The sequence below is a fragment of the Dendropsophus ebraccatus genome, chromosome 2, assembly GCF_027789765.1.
Source record: "Dendropsophus ebraccatus isolate aDenEbr1 chromosome 2, aDenEbr1.pat, whole genome shotgun sequence".
NCBI classification, from domain to species: Eukaryota; Metazoa; Chordata; class Amphibia; order Anura; family Hylidae; genus Dendropsophus; species Dendropsophus ebraccatus.
Window position 1 is genome coordinate 206,027,715 of NC_091455.1, and position 26,307 is coordinate 206,054,021.

Sequence of the window (26,307 nt, forward strand, 5' to 3'; positions counted from 1 at the left end):
GTTCCTGACATGGACAGAGGTGGCAGCAGAGAGTGTTGTGTCATAATTATTGGATTAAAAGCAGCTATCTGACGGTACAATCGGTTTTGGGGGGGTCAGGTTGTGGGTACAGAGTCACTTTAAGTCACAGTCATTACAAAAAACTTTTGACATGTCAAAGAGACGTGAAAAGTTTTGATCGGTCTGAGTCTGAGTGTTCCGACCTGTATTGATCAGGAGAACAAGCAAGGAGAAGACACGCTGCAGCGCATCCTCTCCACGCTCTGAGTTAGACAGGACAGGAGGGGGTTACCACAGCTACCAGGGCATGACAGGAGGGGGTAACTACAGCTACCAGGGCATGACAGGAGGGGGTAACTACAGCTACCAGGGCATGACAGGAGGGGGTAACTACAGCTACCAGGGCATGACAGGAGGGGGTAACTACAGCTACCAGGGCATGACAGGAGGGGGTAACTAAAGCTGCCAGGACATGACAGGAGGGAGTTACTACAGCTACCAGGGCATGACAGGAGGGGGTTACTACAGCTGCCAGGGCATGACAGGAGGGGGTTACTACAGCTGCCTGGGCATGACAGGAGGGGTTAACTACAGCTACCAGTGGACCACTTTGGGGGTGAGGGGTTGGGGGGTGACTACAGCTGCCAAAGGCACCATTAGAGGGTTTACTACAGCTACCAAGGACACCACTTTGCCTTGCACAGTATAACATAAAGTGCGGAGGCCATGTAGTGTATGGCCCTCGAATGATTTTACAAATGCTCAAATAGCCCTTGAGCAAAGGAAAAGGAAAAGGTTCCCCACCCCAGACTTAGAGAGACAGGAAGGTAATATGACGGCACTGGTGTCATCATACAGTATGGGAAATAAGTATTGCATACACTGGTGATTTGGCATCTTTTCCCACCTACAAAGAGAGGTGTATAATTGTTATCGTAGGTACAGTGCACCTGTGAGAGAGAGAAATTATAAAAAAAGAAATTCCAGATAATCCCATTGTTTGATTTATAAATAATTATTCAGCCTTTTATTACATGAAATAAGGATTTTATACAATAGAAAAACAGAAGTTTCTATTTGGTGCAGAAACCTGTGTTTGGTTTCCTGGACGTTTCCTGGAGTTCCTGACCAGGTCTGAAGACATTGCAGCAGGGATTGTGTCCTCCTCCTCCATACACATCTTCCCAAGATCTTTCAGGTTTCAGGACCGTCAGTGGGTAGAGATGAGGGAACCTGGAGCATGCTCGAGTCCATCCGAACCCGAACTTTCGGCATTTGATTAGCGGTGGCTGCTGAAGTTGGATAAAGCCCTAAGGCGATGTGGAAAACATGGATATAGTCATTGGCTGTATCCATGTTTTCCAGACAACCTTAGAGCTTTATCCAAGTTCAGCAGCCACAGCTAATCAAATGCTGATTGTTCAGGTTCTGATGGACTCGAACCCGAACCCTGTTCGCTCTTCTCTATCAGTGGGCAACATTGAGTTTCAGCTCCCTCCAAAAATTTTCTATTGGGATCAGGTGTGGGGATCGGCCGCCACTCCAGGACCCTGAAATGCTTCTTACGGAGCCGCTCTTACTGAGGGAAGGATACATGGCCCATCCATCCTCGAGACGAGTGGAGTTGATACCAAAAAGTTTTATTTTGGTCTCATCTGAACATATGACTTTCTCCCATACCTCCTCTGGATCATCCAGATGGTCACTGGCGAACATGGCCTTGACATGTACTGGCATGAGCCAAAGATTCTGTCTCTTATAGGTGAAGTGAAACTGCGATAAAAAATACATACTTCTGCATTCTTTGTAGGTAGGAAGACTTGCAAAATCGTATCAATAAGTATCAATAAGTATCAAATACTTATTTTCCCAACTGTATGATGACACCAGTGCCGACATGTCACTTTCTAGTCTTATAGTGTTACTGTAATAAGAGCTGATATAAGGTGCCGGTATCAGTGGTCGACCTCTCACCCCACCTGAATGGTGTTGCTTTGGGTCTTGTTCTTCCACCTTTGTTTCGTTTAGTCTCCATCAGACGTTATTTGGCCAAAAACTCAATTTTCATGATGGAGCTCAATTTGCCGAAAAAGCTGAATGTCCTGAACTTTTTAGATAAGAACGGCCCTAAACCAAAGAGAGAGGCCAAAGTGGTCATCTTCTTCAGAGACCAGGCCAAACCCAACATCACAGAATACATTGTCGGCCCCCTCCCTCACCCACAATATTATTGGCCACTGACCAGAAACAAGCCTCTAAGATTTGAGTCTTGACCACTGACTATTTTAGAGTCTGAAAAATTCAAAAGCCGTCTGAAAAAGCTAACCAAGGAGTTCACCCACATCTTACTGGAGACCTCCGGCTTCTCCTTCTACAACTGCTCCTCACATTGTCTTTCCTCTTCGGACATTGCCCCTCGGGATTTGAATTCTGGAGAACGTCGCTCATGGTTGAGTGGACCATCGACAAGATCTGGTACAATGACCAATACTTTGATAGTGTCAAGGAGTTTGTCCAAAAGTATGACAAGAATGAACTCACCAAGTTACGGTTATCAGATAATGCCAAAGATCTTTTTGCGACCTTCATACCTCGTAGAGAATTTAAGACAAAAACAGATATTCATGGTCCAAAAATATGTGAACCCCAGGGCAAACGCTACAGAGTTTTGGGCAACTATGTAGAATACACTGGCTGGAGCTTTGCTTACCGGGTGCGTCCATCTGCCAGCCTGCAGATATTTGATATCCAGTATAATAATGAGAGGATAGCCTATGAGGTGAGCATACAGGAGGCCATCTCATTCTATAGTGGGGTCACGCCAAGTGGTATGCAAACAAAGTTTATTGACTCTGGGTGGGGGATGGGAACTGAGCATTATGAGTTGGCCAAAGGAATCGACTGCCCTGAAGGAGCCACTTACCAGGATGTCTACACGGATAAGCCATTACGATATAAGAATGCATTGTGTATCTTTGAGCTGACCACAGGGTCACCCTTGCGGAGACACTATGACACCACTGATAATGGTGGATACAATTTTTATGCCGGGCTTGAAAACCAAGTCCTGGTGGTGAGGACAACGTCCACCTATACGTCCATCTATAACTACGACTATATCTGGGATTTTGTGTTCTACCAAAATGGAGTGATAGAGGTTAAATTTAGCGCCACTGGGTATATCCATGCCACTTTTTTCACCTCCAATGGCCTCCGATCAGGAAATAGGGTCCACACCCATGTCCTGGGGAACCTGCACACACATTTGGTCAACTATAAGGTGGACCTTGACATTGCAGGTAAGATTTATGTTTGATTATGTCACCCAATGTGTAATTCTTTCTATGAGTGATAAGTGGTTGTCTGCTAGCTGTTTCCCTAAGGTCACTATCATCTAGAACAGTGTTTCTCAACCTGCGGTACGTGTACCCCAGGGGGTACGCGCCGCAGGTTGAGGGGGTACGCCGGGAGGTGGGGTAAAAAATACTTTTGTTTTGGGTGCCGGGACACTGCTATCATACAGCGATATCCCGGCACCTATCCCCGCCGCTGCTTTCACATCCTTCCCCCAGCAGAAGCCTCACCAGCGTTCTGTGGAGGGACAGGGCTTGGTGAGGCTGCTGGGGGAAGGATGAAGTGGATCGGGCTGCTGGGGGCTCCAGGAGCTCCAGAAGGATGTTAGGCAGCCTGGGGACGAGTCCCGGGCAGGCTGCCTGAGGTGAGAGGAGAGGAGATGCGGCGGCGGCAGGCTGATGTCCCCGCAGGCGGCCGGACAAGCAGGGCCTCAATGTCAGTCAGTTGTGAGGGGGGTTGTGGTGCCCGCGGCTCCTGCAGTGGATTGTGGACCAGTGATGGGGCGCCCCCACGTACTACGGCTAACGCTGCCGGTGGAAGTGCGGTGCCCCATCTCCCGGTTCACAATCCACTGCTGCAGGAGCCTCCGGCAGGGTAGCCCCGCGCACCACTACCCCCTCGCTGACCTGGTTCCCTGACATTGAGCTGGCCTAAGACCCCTCTCAGAATAGCGCCACCTCCACCTCCTCTGTACCCCCATCATCTCCTCTCTCCCCCTCCACCTCCTCTGTACCCCCATCATCTCCTCTCTCCCCCTCCACCTCCTCTGTACCCCCATCATCTCCTCTCTCCCCCTCCACCTCCTCTGTACCCCCATCATCTCCCCTCTCCCCCTCCTCTGTACCACCATCATCTTCTCTCTCCCCCTCCACCTCCTCTGTACCCCCATCATCTTCTCTCTCCCCCTCCACCTCCTCTTTACCCCCATCATCTCCTCCTCCACCTCCTCTGTACCCCCATTATCTCCTCTCTCCCCCTCCACCTCCTCTGTACCCCCATCATCTCCTCTCTCCCCTTCCTCTGTACCCCATCATCTCCTCTCTCCACCTCCTCTGTACCCCCATCATCTCCTCCTCCACCTCCACCTCCTCTGTACCCCCACCATCTCCTCTCTCCCCCTCCACCTCCTCTTTACCCCCATCATCTCCCCCTCCACCTCCTCTGTACCCCCATCATCTCCTCCTCCACCTCCTCTGTACCCCCATCATCTCCTCTCTCCCCTTCCTCTGTACCCCCATCATCTCCTCTCTCCCCTTCCTTTGCACCCCCATCATCTCCTCTCTCCCCCTCCACCCACCTCCTCTGTACCTCCATCATCTCCTCTCACCCCCCTCCACCTCCTCTGTACCCCCATCATCTCCTCTCACCCCCTCCTCTGTACCCCCATCATCTCCTCTCACCCTCCTCCACCTCCTCTGACCCCCATCATCTCTCTCCTGTTCCTCTGTACCCCCATCATCTCTTCTCTCCCCCTCCACCTCCTCTGTACCCCATCATCTCCTCTGTACCCCCATCATGTCCTCTCACCCCCATCATCTCTTCTGTACCCCATCACTTCCTCTCTCCCCATCACCTCCCCTCCTTTCTTCCCCATCACCTCCTCTCCCCCTCCCTCCTCCTTTCTCCCCCTTTACTACCCCTCTCTTCCCCCTCACCCTGCTCTCCTTCTCTCTCTCCCCACCACCTGCTCTATTCCTCTCTCCCCCTCACCCCTTCTCCCCTTTACTTCCGCTCTACCCTGTTCACCTCCCCTCCACCTCCTCTCTCCCCCCTCACCTCCTGTGCCTCCTCTCTTCCCTCCACCTCCTCTCCTCCTTTCAGTCCTTCACCCCCTCTCCCCTCACCCTCTCTCTTGTCCTCTCTCCATCACTTCCTCTTTCCATCCTCCTTTCTCCCCCTCCCCCCCTTAATCTCCTTTCCCCCCCCCCACACCTCCATTACCTTTCCCCCATCACCTCCTCTTTCCCTCCTCCTCTCTCCCCCTCACCCCCTCTCTTGTCCTCTCCCCATCACCTCCTCTTTCCCTCCTCTCTCCCCCTCACCCCTTTACCTCCTCTCTCTTCATCTCCCCTTTACCTCCTTTCTCCCCCATCACCTCCTCTTTCCCCCTCACCCCTTTACCTCCTCTCTCTTCATCTCCCCTTTACCTCCTTTCTCCCCCATCACCTCCTCTTTTCCTCCTTCTCTCTCCCCCTCACCCCTTTACCTCCTTTCTCCCCCATCACCTCCTCTTTTCCTCCTTCTCTCTCCCCCTCACCCCTTTACCTCCTCTCTCTTCATCTCCCCTTTACCTCCTTTCTCCCCCATCACCTCCTCTTTCCCTCCTTCTCTCTCCCCCTCACCCCCTTTACCTTCCCTCTCCCGTTACCTCCTCTCTCCCCCATCACATATTCTTTCCCTCCTCCTCACTCCCTCTCACCCCTTTTACCTCCTCTCTCTTCCTCTCCCCCTTACCCCCTCTATCCTCCTCTCCCTGATAATCTCCTCTTTCCTCCCCCTTTACCCCCTTCACCTCATCTACCCCCTTTTCCTCCTCTCTCTTCCTCTCCCCCTTCACTTCCTCTCTCTCCCCCTCTGTCCCCCTTGGACCTCACTCTGCACACTAGGCCTGGACATGACTTTTCCTGTGGCTCAGAGGCTGGAGAAGAGAGGAAGACCCGCTCCCTGCCCAGATTAGGAGGGTATGACTTTTTGTGTTGTGTTGTGTGTATTGCTATGGGGGCAGTATTATGTGGGCACAGCATGGCAGGGGGCATTGATATGGGGGCACAGTAAGGCAGGGGGCATTTACTATGGGGACATAGCAGGCGAGGGGGCATTTACATGAGGAAGTATCTAGCTACATGGGGAGGTATCTGACTACATAGGGGGAGGTATCTGACTACATAGGGGAAGGTATCTGACTACATTGGGGGAGGTATCTTACTACATGGGGGAGGTATCTGACTACATGGGGGGGAGGTATCTGACTACATGGGGGAGGTATCTGACTACATTGGGGGAGGTATCTTACAACATTGGGGAGGTATCTTACTACATGGGGGGAGGTATCTTACTACATGGGGGAGAGGTATCTGACTACATGGGGGGAGGTATCTGACTACATGGGGGGAGGTATCAGACTACATGGGGGAGAGGTATCTTACTACATGGGGGAGAGGTATCTTACTACATGGGGGAGAGGTATCTTACTACATGGGGGAGAGGTATCTGACTACATGGGGGAGAGGTATCTGACTACATGGGGGGAGGTATCTGACTACATGGGGGAGAGGTATCTGACTACATGGGGGGAGGTATCTGACTACATGGGGGAGAGGTATCTTACTACATAGGGGAGAGGTATCTTACTACATGGGGGAGAGGTATCTTACTACATGGGGGAGAGGTATCTTACTACATGGGGGAGAGGTATCTGACTACATGGGGGAGAGGTATCTGACTACATGGGGGAGAGGTATCTGACTACATGGGCGAGGTATCCGACACTACATGAGGAGGGTATCTGGCTACATGGGGGAGAGGTATCTGACTACGATGGGGAAGGTATCTGGTTGCAGGGGGACATATTCAGCTCTGTGGGACATATCTGGCAAGAAGAAGCATATCCAGCTTCAGGGGACAAATATCCGGTTACAGGAGGCATTGCATCAACCAAAACAGTGGGCATTATTACTGGCCACAGGGGGCATTATTATATGACATTACTTAAGCATTATTACTGGGTCCTACAGGTCAGTCACATTGTTATGGGGGGATCTGATCTGTGAATCAATTGCTGACAGAGGTTTTATCCAGAGCCTATGGGGGCAGTGTGATCCTGTCCTGATTTAGGGGAGATTCAAACATACAGAGTTCATAGCAAAATCCACTGCAATACTGTGTGCTGTTATGGCCTATGGCTCTGCATTCACCCTGAGGATTTTCATTCCGCTGCAAGAATGTAGCCACTGTCTATTTACCTAATTAGTTGCTGGTCCTTAGTGAGGCGGGAGCAAGAGAAGCAGGTAGTAGTGCGGGTAGGTAAGTATGATCTGTTCTGGGCCCGGCAGCTAATAAGGTAAATAGGCAGCGGCTACATTCTCGCAGCGGAATGAAAATCCTCAGGCTGAATGCAGAGCCATAGGCCATAACAGCACACAGTATTGCAGCGGATTTAGCTGTGAAACGTACACATGAATCAACCCTAAGGTAATGTTTATAATGGATCGCATCCTTGAGGGTACTCGGCTAGAGTATCTTGTTGCTTGGGGGTACTTGGCTTGAAAAGGTTGAGAAACACTGATCTAGAATATAATGCCAATGTTTCCGGATACAGTTTTGGATATAAGAATTCATGATGGTGTTCTTGAAGCAGAAAGAGAATCTTGCTGTATCATTATTTCCTCTCTTTTTATGTTTACATAGAGTCGTTGCTCTGTCTACCTGTAATACTCTGTTTTTTGCTTGGTTGATGACCTCTTGAGGATATTCCCTTTGTCTTAATCTATCGCTCAGTTCTGTAATTTGCTAGTGGAAGATATGGTCAGCATTATTAATTCTTCTCACTCTAAGCATTTGACTGTATGGGATAGAATTCTTAGTCCGTTGAGGGTGCGAACTCTTATAATGTAAAAGAGAGTTAGTAGACAGAGGTTTACGATATAGAGATGTGACAATATGCCCCTCGCTGATGTTAACTGAGACGTCCAGGAAGTCCAGTTTAGTGCCCCCGAATATGCTGGTGAAGGCCATATTGACCCGGTTATTGTGGTTTAGGTAGGTGGCAAATTCTTCAAACTGTGCGCTGTCCCCTTCCCATACCACAAAGATGTAATCGACATATCTCCAGTAATGGGAGATGAATTTAATGTAAGGGTTATTAGAAGAAAAAACGACCTCTGACTCAATCTTGGACAGAAATAAATTAGCATAGGTGCATGATACGGGTGTACCCATAGCGGTACCAACATTCTGCCCGTACCATGCACCCTGAAACTGAAAAAAATTGTTCTGAAGAATAAAGAGGAGGGCTTCTTTAACAAAATCGTGGAAGGCAGGGGACTTATCGGTATGACCGAGAAAGTAGTCGATCGCCTTTACACCCGCCTCGTGAGGGATGCGGGTGTAGAGGCTCTCGACGTCAATGGAGGCGAGCACGGAGGTAGGGGATAGGTGCACCGAATCTAGGGCTATCAAAAACTCATTTGTGTCCCTAAGATGGACAGGGGTACTGTCAAGAAGTGGTCTCAACGTCCAATCAAGGAACTGGGAGAGACCTTCCGAGACTGATCCAATAGCCGAAACTATCGGGCGGCCCGGTGGCTCCCCCAGGTCCTTTCAGTATTTTGGGGAGGTGGTACCACTTCGGGGCTCTAGGCGTCTCCACTAGTAGCTTCTCAGCTAGTTTTTCAGTGATCGCCCCTGTGCGGACATGCTTGGCCAAAAGAGACCTGAGTTTGTCGACTGTTTTCTTAAGAGGGTCTTGTGTGAGCTTAGAGTATACAATGGAATTGCCCAGTTGTCTGTGTGCCTCCTTGGTGTAGTAATTAGTGGTCATAATAACCGTCGCCCCTCCTTTATCTGCTCTAGTCACTGTAAGGTAGTTATATTCTTGTATATAGAGGGCAGTATTATAGTAGTTATATTCTTGTATATAGGAGCAGTATTATAGTAGTTATATTCTTGTATATAGGAGCAGTATTATAGTAGTTATATTCTTCTATATAGAGGGCAGTATTATAGTAGTTATATTCTTGTATATAGGGGGCAGTATTATAGTAGTTATATTCCTGTATATAGGAGCAGTATTATAGTAGTTATATTCTTGTATATAGAGGGCAGTATTATAGTAGTTATATTCTTGTATATAGGGGGCAGTATTATAGTAGTTATATTGTGCATATTTTATGTATTCTGTCCCTTTTTTCATTGTGGCTAGCACTCGTGCTGTGTAAGACCCATGTGATCCAAATTAGCAGGAAGCACCTGTGTACATAAGGGGAGGATCTCCTAGTACTCTCCCATTCTACCTGCAGAGGAATGGAGAGAGGTAAGAGCTTGTTCACACTTGTGTTGCTTGGCGTCCACTTTTTCCGCCGGTGGCGCCTGCGGGGTCCGGGGGGGCCCTTTAGGGTCTGGCCCTGTGACAATGGGGTTGCAGAGCCATTCCGTGGCCCCCCTTCTCTGCTTGCGCACAATTTGCGGGGATTGTGGTCGCTGACCGGCACAGTGATGTTTTTTGGTTAGGGACTCATGTGTATCAGAAGACCTGCACGTGGTACATGAGGCAATATGGTTTGGCCAAATCATATACTAACTTCTGATGTTGGCTTTAAATGTAGCTGAATAAGCTTTTGTGTCAGCCATGGGTGCGATGTGCAGCCATTTCTGTCTTTTTGGCTTGTGCATATTATAGTAGTTATATTCTTGTATATAGGGGGCAGTATTATAGTAGTTATGGAAATACGGAGAGAAAAGAAAATGTCCAGCACTCACCAGTTGCTTGATAGCAGATCTTTATTCCGTCTTTATTTCATGAAAGTGAAGCGGCAGGGAGGGGGGAGGTGCGGAACATGTCTCTAATGGCGACGGACGTTTCTGGCCTCTAGGGCCTATCGTCTAGCCAAGAGCATGCGCCGTGCAACAGGAAGGGGAGTGAAATAGACACAGGTACAATCAAGTGACTAGTGACAATTAAAAACATATTCACTTAGCAACAAAGTATCATAAGAACACAGTTAGATCGTTTCCTTCATTTAGGCCTAGGGGACCCGTAGCATCTAAACCTGTAATCCATAGGGACTCTATCCTAAGCAGGGTTTGGTGCTGGTCTCCGCCACCTCTGCCGGAGTTAACCCTTTCGAGTCCGAGAAATTTAATACATTTAGTATTGCCCCCGTGTTCCTTCCGGATATGGTCGATAAGACAGGGCACCCCCTTGCCAGTGCGTACTACCCCACTATATCTTCTTATATACCACGCGCACACCGATCATACGCCTACTATGGCGGCTAATATGGATACCAACGTGCAGTCAGAGGAGGCACTCTTGGCAGGGAGGGAAGGAGCGGACATGTATTTTGCGTCCTGTAACTTGAAAGACTCTGTACAGGTCATTAGGAACAAAACACTGGAACATAAAATTACCAACCTGGCAGAAAAGGAGACTCGTCTGTTCTGGACAATCAACTCCTTGCAGGCATACAAGGATAGCGGCAGAGTGCCGCGGGGCTTCAGAAGCTACAAAGCTCCTACCCAATATCTGGAGGATGCTACTTTTGTAGCGCAATGGCAGAATGCCCATTTGGCACACGCCATGAATCTGCTTACACTGACATTACAGCGAAACCGCAAGGAATATGAACAGGTGTTGACCGACTTATGTCGGGCGAAACATGAATACAAAACAAGGATGCCAGAGGAACAGGCACATACGTTTTTTGGCAAATTAGAACGGAAATTGGTTGTTCTTCAATCGGACACTAAGGAGCAGAAAAAAGATAAATTTATGCGGGATAAAGTAGATTACGAGACTAACCAAATTTTTGACTGGAACCACAAGAAAAGGGGACCGGGAAAAGGAAAACCCAGAGGTGGATATCGCAGCACTCATGATACTGGCACTACGAAATCGGATGTCAGCACCTCTGATGAATCTATTGGAGGATCAACCAAAAAACCATCTGGCCGCTCACGAAAATCTGGGTCCGGCTCCCGCCCTTTAGGGGGAGCTACAGACGAGGAGGGAGAAAACACTGGTCAAGGAGCAGGGGGAAGCAAGAAACGCAAACAGGTCTCCTGGAGGAGACGACCTACCCCCCAAATGTCATAAATATATCAGGTGTACCCATTGACCAAGATGTTGAATCCCTGTTGTCTAAAGGATTGGACTTCGGCCTCGCTGAAGGCTTCTCACCCTCAGACTTTGACATTGACCTGTTTAAAGCTATCAGAAAAATAAATCTCACTAAGCATTTCGCAATTAATAAGTTTCATACACAACATCACAAACCCACATCTAGAGGCTCTATTGGACCTCTGGGGTTCATCCCCCCTAAGGGGTTCACTGAGCAAGAGATTGCATGTCTACAATTTATGGCCCATGATCAGACCCCTCATACTATGCAAGGCAGTACACAACAATCATACTTTAAGGGAGGCAAACAGTCCACTTTTACACCTCAGGTTGCCCCAGGCGAAGCCCTGGACCTTTTTCATAAATTGGTAACCAGGGATGTGAAAGCCTTATCCTATCCGCAACCCACAAAAAATTTGTCCGATAGGGAAAAGCGGGCCCTGAAATGGTTAAGATCAAGAACAGATCTAGTAGTAAGGAGGGCGGACAAGGGAGGAGCGTCCGTCATAATGTCTAGTGCCTACTACCACACTGAAGCTCAAAGGCAATTAAGTGACACTAAAACATACTCTGTCCTAAGTAGGGACCCCATGGTAAAGATCAAAGAAGACCTTAGATCACTTCTTAACAGATATGTAGCGACAGGGGCCATTGACGCGAGGACGGACGAAAAACTGATGCCAGACTCCCCTGGGCGTCCTATAGTTTCAGCTGTGAATTCTGTAACAGAAGGCCTGTCTCAATACTTAGGCCTTCTTAGGCCAATACTCGAACATACACCCTCATACCTTAAAGATTCGGGGGAATTTTTGAAGACTATCGGTAACATGCATTGGGAGACTGGTCTGTCTCTTGCCTCTATAGACGTGGAGAGTCTCTACACCCACATCCCACATGATGCGGGTGTAGAGGCTGTGGATTGGTTTTTAGAGAAGGGTGGTAATCCCAGCGTCATGCGCAATTTTGTGAAAGAAGCTTTGTTATTTATTATGAATCATAAAGTGTTCCAGTTCGAGGGCAGATGGCATCGGCAGGAGATAGGTACTGCCATGGGCACGCCGGTCTCCTGCACGTATGCCAATCTGTTCCTTGCTAAACTGGAACACGATACCGTATATTCTATAGCCAATCCCTTTATTAGACATATCAGGGCTTATCATCGATTCGTGGACAATGTGTTTATAGTATGGGGTGACTCCAGAGAATCTTTCTGTGAATTTGTGCAATTCCTCAATGAACAAAATAATAGGAATATGTTTTTTACATATAAATTTGGGGGTACCACATTGGAATTCCTAGATGTCCTTGTGGAGATTGATAATGAAAACATAAAAACCTCTGTATATAGAAAGCCTACTGCGTGCAACTCCCTTCTCCACTTCACCAGCTCACACCCAACTGTCGTCAAAAAAGTTATTCCTTATGGACAAATGCTACGTCTACGCAGAGTTAATAATGATGACGACACATATAGGGTACAGGCTGGCGACTTGGAGAGGAGACTGGCACGCAGAGGTTATCCACAGACCGTGGTCCAGGATGCATACATTAGAGCAGCCAGTCAAGATAGAAATTCCCTTCTAAACTCTGTTAGTAGAAAGAATAAAGAAACAGAAAAAAGATTTATGTTTATCTTTCAGAACTCCCCACTAAATGAAACAATACGGAACGCCATAAACCTGCATTGGTTTCTACTTGAAAATGACCCCGACCTACATGAGATTGCTAGTCGTAAACCCTGTATAACGCATAGAAAGAACAAGACGATAGAAGACATGCTTAGCGGCAATACAGACCAGACTAAAAAATTTAACTGGCTGAATATGTCTCTACCGCAAGGTAACCGCAGATGCGGTCAGTGTAATTACTGTAGCCAAATGTTAAGCACTGCGTATATACATCTAGGAGATAAGGATTGTTTCATAAAAGACTTCATCACCTGTAAGTCCACTTATACAGTGTATGCAATAGTGTGCCCTTGCAAGAGATACTATATCGGAAAGACGAAACGCCCCCTATGGACCAGATACAAGGAGCATATGTACTCCATACGTGCCCCGTCTTATCGACCATATCCGGAAGGAACACGGGGGCAATACTAAATATATTAAATTTCTCGGACTCAAAAGGGTTAATTCCGGCAGAGGTGGCGGAGACCAGCACCAAACCCTGCTTAGGATAGAGTCCCTATGGATTACAGGTTTAGATGCTACGGGTCCCCTAGGCCTAAATGAAAGAAACGATCTAACTGTGTTCTTATGATACTTTGTTGCTAAGTGAATATGTTTTTAATTTTCACTAGTCACGTGATTGTACCTGTGTCTATTTCACTCCCCTTCCTGTTGCACGGCGCATGCTCTCGGCTAGACGATAGGCCCTAGAGGCCAGAAACGGCCGTCGCCATAAGAGACATGTTCCGCACCTCCCCCCTCCCTGCCGCTTCACTTTCATTAAATAAAGACGGAATAAAGATCTGCTATCAAGCAACTGGTGAGTGCTGGACATTTTCTTTTTTCTCCGTATTTCCATATCGACTGTTTATTTCTCCGTGCACCACCACGCAGATATCTTTATTGGAGTAGCCGCCCACCTGTATTCATCCTGAGCTCCCTTGAATCGGCTAGACTGATTGCTACGCCGGTTGTGCTGAGGTCTTTGTTGCTCCACTACCCCATTATAGTAGTTATATTCTTGTATATAGGAGCAGTATTATAGTAGTTATATTCTTGTATATAGGGAGCAGTATTATAGCAGTTATATTCTTGTATATAGGGGGCAGTATTATAGTAGTTATATTTTTGTATATAGGAGACAGTATTATAGTAGTTATATTCTTGTATATGGGAGCAGTATTATAGTAGTTATATTCCTGTATATAGGGGGCAGTATTATAGAAGTTATATTCTTGTTTATAGGGGGCAGTATTATAGTAGTTATATTCTTGTATATAGGGAGCAGTATTATAGCAGTTATATTCTTGTATATAGGGGGCAGTATTATAGTAGTTATATTCTTGTATATAGGAGACAGTATTATAGTAGTTATATTCTTGTATATGGATGGCATTGGTATTAATATATTATACTGTGTCCATCTTTATAGGTACAGAAAACAGCTTTGAAACTATTGATGTGAAATATGAGAACATCACAAACCCTTGGAGTCCTGGTCACTTAATTGTACAGTCCCGTAAGGATCGTGTCCTGAGAAGCACTGAGCGTGAGGCGGCTTTCAAGTTTGGATCTCAGGTCCCCAGTTACTTAGCGTTCCAAAACCCCAACTAGAAGAACAAGTGGGTATTAATTTAGCTCCATTACTAGAACCCCCACCATTTAATTGATTCCTTACTTGTTTCTTTAATTTGTTGGTATGTGTGGCTTTAAGGCCCTATTACATATAACGATTATCGGCCGTCATGGCCGATAATCGTTCTGTGTAAAAGAAGGCAACGATCAGCCGACATGAACGATGTTTGCTGATTGTTGCAGTCGTTCGTCTTCTAACATGTTGAAAGACAAACAACTGTGATAGCAATGATCTGCTGCCATCGCTCCGTGGAATAGGAGCGGCGGCAGCTGACCACCGCTATTCTCAATGGGCTGCCCGGACAATCTAGCGATCACCCAGGCAGCCCCCCCCCCCCGCAGCTCCTCGTGGCCTCCCCTACACTTACCCGCTTGCACTAACAGCGCTCGTTTGCTCCTCAAGTCGCTCCATGTAATAGGGCCTCCACCCTCACCACTCCACAGAAACTGCTCTCACTAAAGTGGCCAATGACCTGCTAACTGCCAAAGTCTCAAGCAAATACTTTGTGCTCCTTCACCTCTACCTATCTTCTCCCCTTGACATAGTCGAATTCATTCCTCCTGCAAACTTTTTCATCCCTTGGTGTCCCTAGCTCAGCCCTCTCCTGGATCTCCTCTTACCTCTCTAATCACACCTTTAGTGTGTCCCACCCCCACACCACCTCCTCTCCTCACTGTTCCGTGTCCTCTAAGTCTCAGTCCTTAGGGCTTTTCTCTATCTATACTTTTGGCCTGGGACACATCATGGAATCCCATGAGTTCAAGTACCACCTCTACGCTGATGACACTCAGATCTACCTCTTTGGGACGGATGTCAACTCCTTGCTATCCAGGATTCCTGAGTGTCTATCGGCAATATCTTCCTTCTTCTGCACCCGGTTTCTAAAACTCAACATGGACAAAAGAGAACTATTCATCTTTCCCCCATTCCATCACTCCTCCATCGAATCCCTCAATCACAGTCAATGGCTGCACTCTGTCCCCTGTCCCCCAAGTCCACTGCCTTGGGGTCACCTTTAACTCCAACCTTTCTTTTAAGCTGCACATTCAATCCTTGACCACCTCCTGCCGCTTTCACCTCAAAAACATATCCCGAATCTCCTCTTTTCTTAAAGGGGTTATCCAGTGCTACAAAAACATGGCCACTTTCTTTCAGAGACAACACGACTCTTGTCTCCAGTTCAGGTGCGGTTTGCAATTAAGCTCCATTCACTTCAATGGAACTGAGCAGCAAAACCCCGCCCAAGCTGGAGACACGAGACCTGCTGTCTCTGGAAGAAAGTGTCCATGTTTTTGTAGCGCTGGATAACCCCTTTAACCCTGACTCCACAAAACTGCTGGTACACGCTCTCATTATCTCTTGCTTGGACTACTGTAACCTCCTTCTCTCTGGCCTCTTGCTTTGCCTCTGCCTCTCTCCTCTGCCAATCCCTTCACTTGCTCCTCATTGTCATATTCATTTTATATTGTTAACCATGACATACAAGGCCATCCACAACCTGTCCCCTTCGTACATCTGACCTAATATCCCACTACTTCCTCTCACGCAACCTTCACTTCTCCAACAACCTTCTTTTGTGCTGCCCTCTTGTTGGTAGATCACTCATCCACCTCTAATTTTTTGCCCAAGCCTCCCCCATACTCTGGAACTCTCTACCCCGACACATCCGGCTCTCATCCACCATCAAGATCTTCAAAAGTAATCTGAAAACCCATCTCTTTAAAAGCTACAACCTATAATAATTCTGCTCCACACTTTGACTGGCTGCACTTTATCTTCTGGCCCTCTCCTCATACCTCATAGATTGTAAACCCTCGCAGGCAGGGTCCTCTGTCCTCATGTGCGAGTCTGCCATTTTCCTTGTTCATGTAATGTGTTTTGGATCTTGTAATGTTTCTGTTTGTTAACCTTTATCGCTTGTATAGCACTCAAAGTGCGCTTTATAAATAAATAATAATAAATAATCATTGTACAATGGAGGTACAATACATTGTAACAAATTATGTGGACCGTCTTGTAGATACAGACTGGCCATCACTAAACAGAAGGACTCGGAGGCGACCAGCAGCAGCATTTACACCCAAAATGACCCCTGGGACCCTGACATCTACTTTGAGAATTTTATCAGTAACAATGAGGACATTGTGAATAAGGTAAGTATAGATATAGTATTGTAAGTCTCCAGGTTTCGTGTTATTGTCTCCAGCTTATTTAGGGTCATCCCCTTCCTGTTTTCCTTCCATCTGGTCTTCAGATGATTCTTCTCATCACATGGCTAATAATAATATTGGGGTCACTGATGTTCCTGTTGGTTTATCATCTAGGATCTTGTGGCCTGGGTCACAGTCGGCTTCCTCCACATTCCCCAAGCTGAAGACATCCCAAATACGTCCACACCAAGAAATGCAATAGGATTCTTTCTTCGACCTTACAACTTTTTCGATGAGGACCCCTCCAGGAGCACGGTCATCGTGAGACCCACTGACAAAAGCTTCACCAAAGTGAACATCCAGCGCTGGACTCCTGAAGTTAGTGGTCAGTGTGGGTCGGAGAAACCCTTCCGGTATAATGGAACCTACTTCTCAGACTGAATCCTGATAATTCACCTAAAGCCGTCACATTGAGGATGAAGATGTCCAGGAGATGATGATGAGTGTTTCTGTAAAACAACATGACTGCGGGGCGTCTGCTTCATTGTACAAGAAAAATGGAGGGAGTGGATGTAATAACAGGTATACTCTAAAAAAAAATCTGAAGATCTCATTCAACTTATTAACATTTAAAAGGTCGATTTTTTTTTGTCAAATTGCCACTTATACGATGTGACGCCCCTATATCGGCCACAGGAAACAACCTGCTTAATAAATGTTAAAATAAAATAAGAGCAGCTTCTACAACTTTATCACCATTCTTGTGTGCAGGAGAAAAAGGATGAGGAGCTTGGGGGAGCACAATGAGAAGTAGTTGGTGTAGGCGTATACTGTGTGTTATGGTATATTGACTTGGGCATGGTGTAACTAGGGGATTATGCTGACACTAATTGTGGCAGACATTATAAAGATGATGAAGATTACAATAGCTATAACTTGCAAGCCATATATGTGACCAGAAGGCCCCTCTCCAGTCCTGGCTACAGAAGCTTTAAGTAAATTAAGCACCTAAATTGTAAAACATTACATGGTGGAACAGTTTTTACAGTGTAGTACACCCACCAGCAAATGGATACACTGAGAATATAAATCTTGTTGCCTCAGTGTCTGCTATCTAATTTCCTGCCTTCAAAAATATGTCATTGTTCTCCCTCAATTATACTTTGATGTTAAACTTGAAGATGTTAAAATTCAGTCTGTGTCCAAATGGAAATTGAACTCTTGTTACTAATAGGAGGAGAATGAGAAATTGATGTTGTAGGGGCGTAAATTAGGGTGCATTGACTTTGGGTGTTTACCAAGCTTGGCCACCCCCTTCCCCCCATAACTATGGTAGCACTAAAGTGGTGTTCACAGTATGGGATAGATAATGTCATATTTACTGTGTATCTGGAAAGATTTGTGAAAAATTATAACAGACAGCACTGTGCTCAATCCTCCTTCTCTCTTGTTTTCCTGGCCCTAACCTCAGACTGGTCACCCTGTAGCTCCCACCCTCCCTTTACCAAAGATTGGTCACCTTGACTGTTCCCCCCCCCCCATATTGTCCTCATTATATGGACCTTACAGTTTGGACAATACAGAGGGAGCATAATATGAATCCCAGTATAGGACCCCCAGAATATTACATACCCTACTGTCAGGCCTCCAGTATAATACACACCCCAGTATCAGGCCCCCCCTTAATGACAAAGGGCGTATATTTACGCCCTATTGCCGGTAAGGGGCTTCAGAACGGGGCCGCGCGGCGACCCCGCTATGAACCGTCGCGATCCCGGGTGCCGTGTGTAGCCCGGGACCGCGGCTATTAGTGGGCACGGTCCGATCGCCGGGCCCGCTAATCAGGTAATCGGATGCATCGGACTCATCTCTGCTGATTAGCATACAGCGCGTGCTCAGCTTCGGGTGCCGATATCTTCGCCCCGGGACCAGTTCCAGGAGCGGGACTTCCAGGAAAGGGTAAGTATCCGAGGGCTGCACCGGGGGGTCGGGTGGGCTCTGCGCCCGTGTCCCAGGTGACATGCCCTTTAACCTCTTAAGGACATAGGACGTACCGGTACGTCCTATGTCCTCATTAGCACTTCAAAGCGGGGCCGCGCGGCGGCCCCGCTTTGAAGTGCCGCGATCCCGGGTGCCGCGTGTAGCCCGGGACCGCCGCTATTAGCGGGCACGGTCCGATCGCCGTGCCCGCTAATTAGCTAATCGGAGGCAGCTGTCAAAGTTGACAGCTGCCTCCGATTACCGGAGGCAACGTTTCCCTGGTGTCTAGTGGGGGAGATCGCTCCTCCGGGACCTTGTCCCGGAGGAGCGATCTCCGTTACTGATGCCGGCCGGGGACGCGTCCAAGATGGCGCCGTCCTCGGCTCGGCACTCGTTTGTTTCCGGCTGCAGCAGCCGAAAGCAAACGAGTGCCGATCTCATGGATCTCTGCAGCATATCTATGCTGCAGAGATCTCTATGAGAGATCAAAGTGTATATACTAGAAGTCCCCCAGGGGGGCTTCTAGTATATGTGTAAAAAAAAAAAAAAACGTGTTGTTAATAGTAAAAATCCCCCTCCCCTAATAAAAGTCTGAATCACCCCCCTTTTCCCAGGTTTTAAATAAAAGTAAACAAATAAATAAATAAATAAACATGTTTGGTATCGCCGCGTGCGTAATCGCCCGAACTATTAATTAATCACATTCCTGATCTCGTACGGTAAACGGCGTCAGCGCAAAAAAATCCCAAAGTGCAAAATTGCGCATTTTTGGTCGCATCAAATCCAGAAAAAATGTAATAAAAAGCGATCAAAAAGTTGTATATGCGCAATCAAGGTACCGATAGAAAGATCACATCATGGCGCAAAAAATGACACCTCGCACAGCCCCATAGACCAAAGGATAAAAGCGCTATAAGCCTGGGAATGGAGCGATTTTAAGGAATGTATATTGGTTAACAACGGTTTGAATTTTTTACAGGCCATCAGATACAATATAAGTTATACATGTTACATATCGTTTTAATCGTAACGACTTGAGGAACATGCATAACAAGTCAGTTTTACCCCAGGGCGAATGGCGTAAAAACACATTTCCCCCAAATAAAAGAAATGCGTTTTTTTTTTTCAATTTCACCACACTTTGAATTTTTTTCTGGTTTTGCAGTGTACTTTATGCAAAAATTCAGCCTGTAATTGCAAAGTACAATTAGTGACGCAAGAAATAAGGGGTCCTGTGGGTTTCTAGGTGGAAAAATGCAAGTGTTATGACCTTTTAAACACAAGGAGGAAAAACCGAAAACGTAAAAACGAAAATGGGCCATGTCCTTAAAGGGTTAAAGTAACACCAAGGTAAAGAGTAGCTCATCTAATGACTGTGAATCAATGTTTTTGTTATAATATTTAATGTTGTCCACCAGGGGGCAGCAGATTGTGTCAGATTAGAGGGGATATATGTATGATCTGCTGCACAGTTGCTTACCATGATCTTATTAACCAGACCAGTAATAGCCGGGTCGAGAGCAAATTGTATTATATAAAGTAATATAATGTACCGTATACAATAATACAATCACATAATATAATAACATAATAGAATGTAATGTGTAATGGAAATATTTTTAGATCTAAAGGCTGTGTTCAAATCTTGGTTATGAAATCTGAAACAGAGACCCCCCCCCCCCCCCCCCCATAAACAGCCTCCTCCAGTGAAGACCCCTATACATCATATAATCCAGAGAGTTCCCCCATAAAGCCTCGTAGAACTAGAAAATAAGCAGAATCTGGAGAATTTTTTTCTTATTTTCTTTTTTCAAGGTGTCCAATAGGATTTGGTAAGTAATAGAAATGTATCTAGTATTGACCTATAAGGCCACGGCTATAATTATTAGGATACTGACGTCCTAAAAAACCTCGACAATGTTTGACAAAGATCTCATTGAGAAGATTGAAACATTGCATGTTGGGTGAATAAACCAAACTACCTTTATTCACTTATTTCCGGAGTGCTACCTTTTTCCTACATTCTATAGAATAAGCTGTGTACAATATATATAGAATAATCTGTGTACTATATATAGAATAAGCTGTGTACAGTGTATATACAATAAGCTGTGTACAGTATATATAAAATAAGCTGTGTACAATATATATAGAATAAGCTGTGTACTATACATATAGAAAAAGCTGTGTACAGTATATATAGAATAAGCTGTGTACTATATATAAAATAAGCTGTGTACTATATATAAAATAAGCTGTGTACAGCATATATAGAATAAGCTGTGTACAGTATATATAGAATAAGCTGTGTACTATACATATAGAAAAAAGCTGTGTACAGTATATATAGAACAAGCTGTGTACTATACATATAGGAAAAAGCTGTGTACAGTATATATAGAGAATAAGCTGTGTACAGTATATATAGAATAAGCTGTGTACTATACATATAGAATAAGCTGTGTACAGTATATATAATAAGCTGTATATAGAATAAGCTGTGTACAGTATATATATATATAGAATAAGCTGTGTACAGTATATATAGAATACGCTGTATACAGTATATAGAATAAGATGTGTACAGTATATATAGAATAAGCTGTGTACAGTATATATATATATATATATATATATATAGAATAAGCTGTGTACAGTATATATAGAATAAGCTGTATACAGTATATAGAATAAGCTGTATATAGAATAAGCTGTGTACAGTATATATAGAATAAGCTGTGTACAGTATATAGAATAAGCTGTATATAGAAAAAGCTGTGTACAGTATATATAGAATAAGCTGTGTACAGTATATAGAATAAGCTGTATATAGAAAAAGCTGTGTACAGTATATATAGAATAAGCTGTATACAGTATATAGAAAAAGCTGTGTACAGTATATATAGAATAAGCTGTGTACACTATATATAGAATAAGCTGTGTACAGTATATAGAATAAGCTGTATATAGAAAAAGCTGTGTACAGTATATATATAATAAGCTGTGTACAGTATATATAGAATAAGCTGTGTACAGTATATAGAATAAGCTGTATATAGAAAAAGCTGTGTACAGTATATATAGAATAAGCTGTATACAGTATATAGAATAAGCTGTGTACATTATATATAGAATAAGCTGTGTACAGTATATATAGAATAAGCTGTATACAGTATAAGCTGTATACAGTATATAGAATAAGCTGTGTACAGTGCATATGGTACAGATAATCTGCAATCCAGTATAACATGAGGTACATAATACAGGATGATAAAGAACGATCAGATGCAGAAAACATACAATAAACATTGGTTTGTATTACACAAATAGATCTCTTACCAACTATGGTTGGAACAGGCCTGAGACACTGATCATGAGGTACAAAACATGTTGTATAGTGTGTGGCTCTTACACTGAAGTAGCAGATTAAAATGGCCGCTGCCCTGCTAGAACAGGAAGAGGAAGAACCAGGAACTACCCATAATGCATTGGGCTAAACTGAAAAAATACACAAAATGACCAGTAGATGGTGCCGTTACCATACAATATAAGGAGACAGGAGTCTAATACACTGAACTGATATATATGTGTGTGTGTGTGTGTGTGTGTGTGTGTATGTGTATGTGTGTGTGTATATACATATGTGTGTGTGTGTGTGTGTGTGTATATATATATATATATATATATATATATATATATATATATATATATATATATGTATTCGCCTGTGAGGATAAAACAAAAGTCATGGTGTGGCAAGGGGGATTCATGCTGGTGTTATATAGACCTTGTGTAGTGGTATCAGTGGTGACATCAGCCTTTGTATGGTGAGAAGGTATAGTATATGCATACCTCCCAACTTTTGCAAAGAGCAAAGTGGGACATGTGCACTGCGGTCCCCATAGCCACGCCCCCACAGCGACCCTCCATAGCCACGCCCCCATAGCAACCCTCCATAGCCACGCCCCCATAGCAACCCTCCATAGCCACTCCCCTACAGTCACCACATGCTGCTGACTGAATAGTGCCCTATACAGTATCCAATCCCGCCAAAAATGCCCTATATAGTATCCAATCCCCCATTATAGTGCCCCACATAGTATCCAATGCCCCCATATAGTGCCCCACATAGAATCCAATCCCCCACATAGTGCCCCACATAGTATCCAATGCCCCCATATAGTGCCCCACATAGTAGCCAATGCCCCCATATAGTGCCCCACATAGTAGCCAATCCCCATATAGTACCCCACATAGTAGCCAATCCCCCCATATAGTGCCCACATAGTAGCCAATCCCCATATAGTGCCCCACATAGTAGCCAATGCCCCCATATAGTGCCCCACATAGTAGCCAATCCCCCATATAGTGCCCCACATAGTAGCCAATGCCCCCATATAGTGCCCCACATAGTAGCCAATCCCCATATAGTACCTCACATAGTAGCCAATCCCCCCATATAGTGCCCACATAGTAGCCAATCCCCATATAGTGCCCCACATAGTAGCCAATGCCCCCATATAGTGCCCCACATAGTAGCCAATCCCCTCATATAGTGCCCCACATAGTAACCAATCCCCATATAGTGCCCCACATATTATCCAATCCCCCATATAGTGCCCCACATAGTAGCCAATGCCCCCATATAGTGCCCCACATAGTAGCCAATCCCCCATATATGCCCACATAGTAGCCAATCCCCCCTTATAGTGCCCCACATAGTAGCCAATCCCCCCATATATGCCCCACATAGTATCCAATCCCCCATATAGTAGCCAATCCCCATATAGTGCCCCACATAGTAGCCAATCCCCCCTTATAGTGCCCCACATAGTAGCCAATCCCCCATATAGTGCCCCACATATTAGCCAATCCCTCCATATATGCCCCACATAGTAGCCAAACCCCCATAGAGTGCCCACATAGTAGCCAATGCCCCCATATATGCCCCACATAGTGTCCAATCCCCCATATAGTGTCCACATAGTAGCCAATCCCCCATATATGCCCCACATAGTAGCCAATCCTCCATATATGCCCCACATAGTAGCCAATGCCCATATATATGCCCACATAGTAGCCAATCCCCCCTTATAGTGCCCCACATAGTATCCAATCCCCCATATAGTAGCCAATCCCCATATAGTGCCCCACATAGTAGCCAATCCCCCCTTATAGTGCCCCACATAGTAGCCAATGCCCCCATATAGTGCCCCACATAGTAGCCAATCCCTCCATATATGCCCCACATAGTAGCCAAACCCCCATAGAGTGCCCACATAGTAGCCAATGCCCCCATATATGCCCCATATAGTAGCCAATCCCCCATATAGTGTCCACATAGTAGCCAATCCCCCATATATGCCCCACATAGTAGCCAATCCTCCATATATGCCCCACATAGTAGCCAATGCCCCCATATATGCCCACATAGTAGCCAATCCCCCCTTATAGTGCCCCACATAGTAGCCAGTCCCCCCATATATGCCCCACATAGTATTCAATCCCCCATATAGTAGCCAATCCCCCCTTATAGTGCCCCACATAGTAGCCAATCCCCCCTTATAGTGCCCCACATAGTAGCCAATGCCCCCATATAGTGCCCCACATAGTAGCCAATGCCCCCATATATGCCCCATATAGTAGCCAATCCCCCATATAGTGTCCACATAGTAGCCAATCCCCCATATATGCCCCACATAGTAGCCAATCCTCCATATATGCCCCACATAGTAGCCTATGCCCCCATATATGCCCCATATAGTAGCCAATCCCCCATATAGTGTCCACATAGTAGCCAATCCCCCATATATGCCCCACATAGTAGCCAATCCTCCATATATGCCCCACATAGTAGCCAATGCCCCCATATATGCCCCACATAGTAGCCAATCCTCCATATATGCCCCACATAGTAGCCAATGCCCCCATATATGCCCCACATAGTAGCCAATCCCCCATATAGTGCCCCACAGAGTAGCCAATACCCTCCATTTGTGTGGCCCCAGTGGAAAAAACAATAAACCAGTAACTCACCTATCCTCGGGTCCCAGCAGCTCCTCTCCCGGCAGAGCGCGCACTCCCGTCATCCTCCGGGGCGGGCAGCGGGGTACAGAGACACTGACTGTACCGGAAGTGATTCATGACAGAGGCTACAGGTCACTTCCGGCACAGTGTCTCTGTACCCCGCTGCCCGCCCCGGAGGATGATGGGAGTGCGCGCTCTGCCGGGAGAGGAGCTGCTGGGACCGGAGGACAGGTGAGTTACTGGTTTATTGTTTTTTCGCTGGGGCCACATATAATGCGGGACACGGGGGGCCGTTCCGGGACCGCGGGACAGAACCCCGAAAACGGGACTGTCCCGCGAAATCCGGGACGGTTGGGAGGTATGTATCTGTAAATTCTTTGAGTGGAGAGCAGCAGAGAGCGGAGGCGCGCAAGGCATCCCATTGACACACAGAGGCAGGTGGGATTCCAAGCGGAGTCCACGGTGGGGGCTCCGCGCGAAATTCCACCTGTTTGACTCAGAGTGAACAGGCCCTAAGCATAGAAAAAGTAAAAACTAGTAGTAAAACATGTAGAACAAGTAATTCATAGGTCAGTCTGACCAGTTCTTTTGCAGGAACTTTACAGAGTTGTGGAACTTGTGCATTAAGTCATTTACGCTGTCAGATCTGCTTGTGTAAATGCACTGACTTACTGATACTATACCGCACTCAGCAAAGACTCAACCAGATCAAGATATTACTAATGTTAAGATATTACTTGTGCCCCTGGCATGGTCTACTGTGCCCATCCTGATGCCCTTATCGCCATTTAGCATCTAATGCACCTGTCATGGTCTGCTGTATGGCAATTTTAAAAGCATGAAAATAAAACTGTGAGGCTCTGATGCCCCTGGCATTGTCTGCTGTGCCCGTGCCGATGCCATTGACCAGCTGCTCTGCGTTTATAGACAGAAGTAGTCACAGGTTCATACATGTTGTGTTTGTTGTGTCCAGCACTCGGCCTCTCCCTCCTGTCACTCACAGTCCCGTCCTTCTCCATCCTCCTCCTTATAATAAGTTCAGGCTTCAGAGCTGATTACAAACTACAGGGCAGATGAGCCAGGTAACTGCAGGCTGCCAGAGCCCTCCGCATCCAGCTCAGCAGGTGAGTCAGCTCCAGATGTCACTCATGAAGCCTCAACCTCTGGGCTCGGCAGTCGGAGCTGTCACATGGGGGGCTCAGGATGAGGGTGGTCATTAGGGATGGTCCGAACCCGAACACTCAGCATCGGATTCCCGATTTCATTGGGAGGACCGCCTGGAAAACTGGGATACAGCCTATGGCTATGGCTGTATCCCAGTTTTTCAGGCGTTCCTCCCGCTGGATCCGCCCGCTGCACGGAGCAGGCAGACAGCGGTAATCATTGCGGAGGGTTCGGGTTCGTACGAACCCCGTCCGAACCAGGTTCGGACCTTCCCTAGTGGTCATCACCATGACACAAACTGAATAATCCCACTGCCCAGGCCCTACTCCCAACACTTCATAGAATATTATTTTGTGGGGGCAGAATATGAGATTTATGATCTTTTTTTCCATTTTGTGATAGGTTGTAGGATTTTAATTTATTTATTTATTTATTTTTTGTCTAAAATGTTTTCAGAAAGTAAAAAAATTTTGGTGAAAGTAAAAAATT

The 26,307-nt window shown here is 46.1% G+C and overlaps 1 pseudogene; it reads left to right on the forward strand.

Annotated features, from left to right (window-relative positions):
• The first annotated feature begins 1,714 nt into the window (after positions 1-1,714).
• On the forward strand, positions 1,715-17,291 carry LOC138784222 (diamine oxidase [copper-containing]-like; annotated as a pseudogene).
• Positions 17,292-26,307: the final 9,016 nt, after the last annotated feature.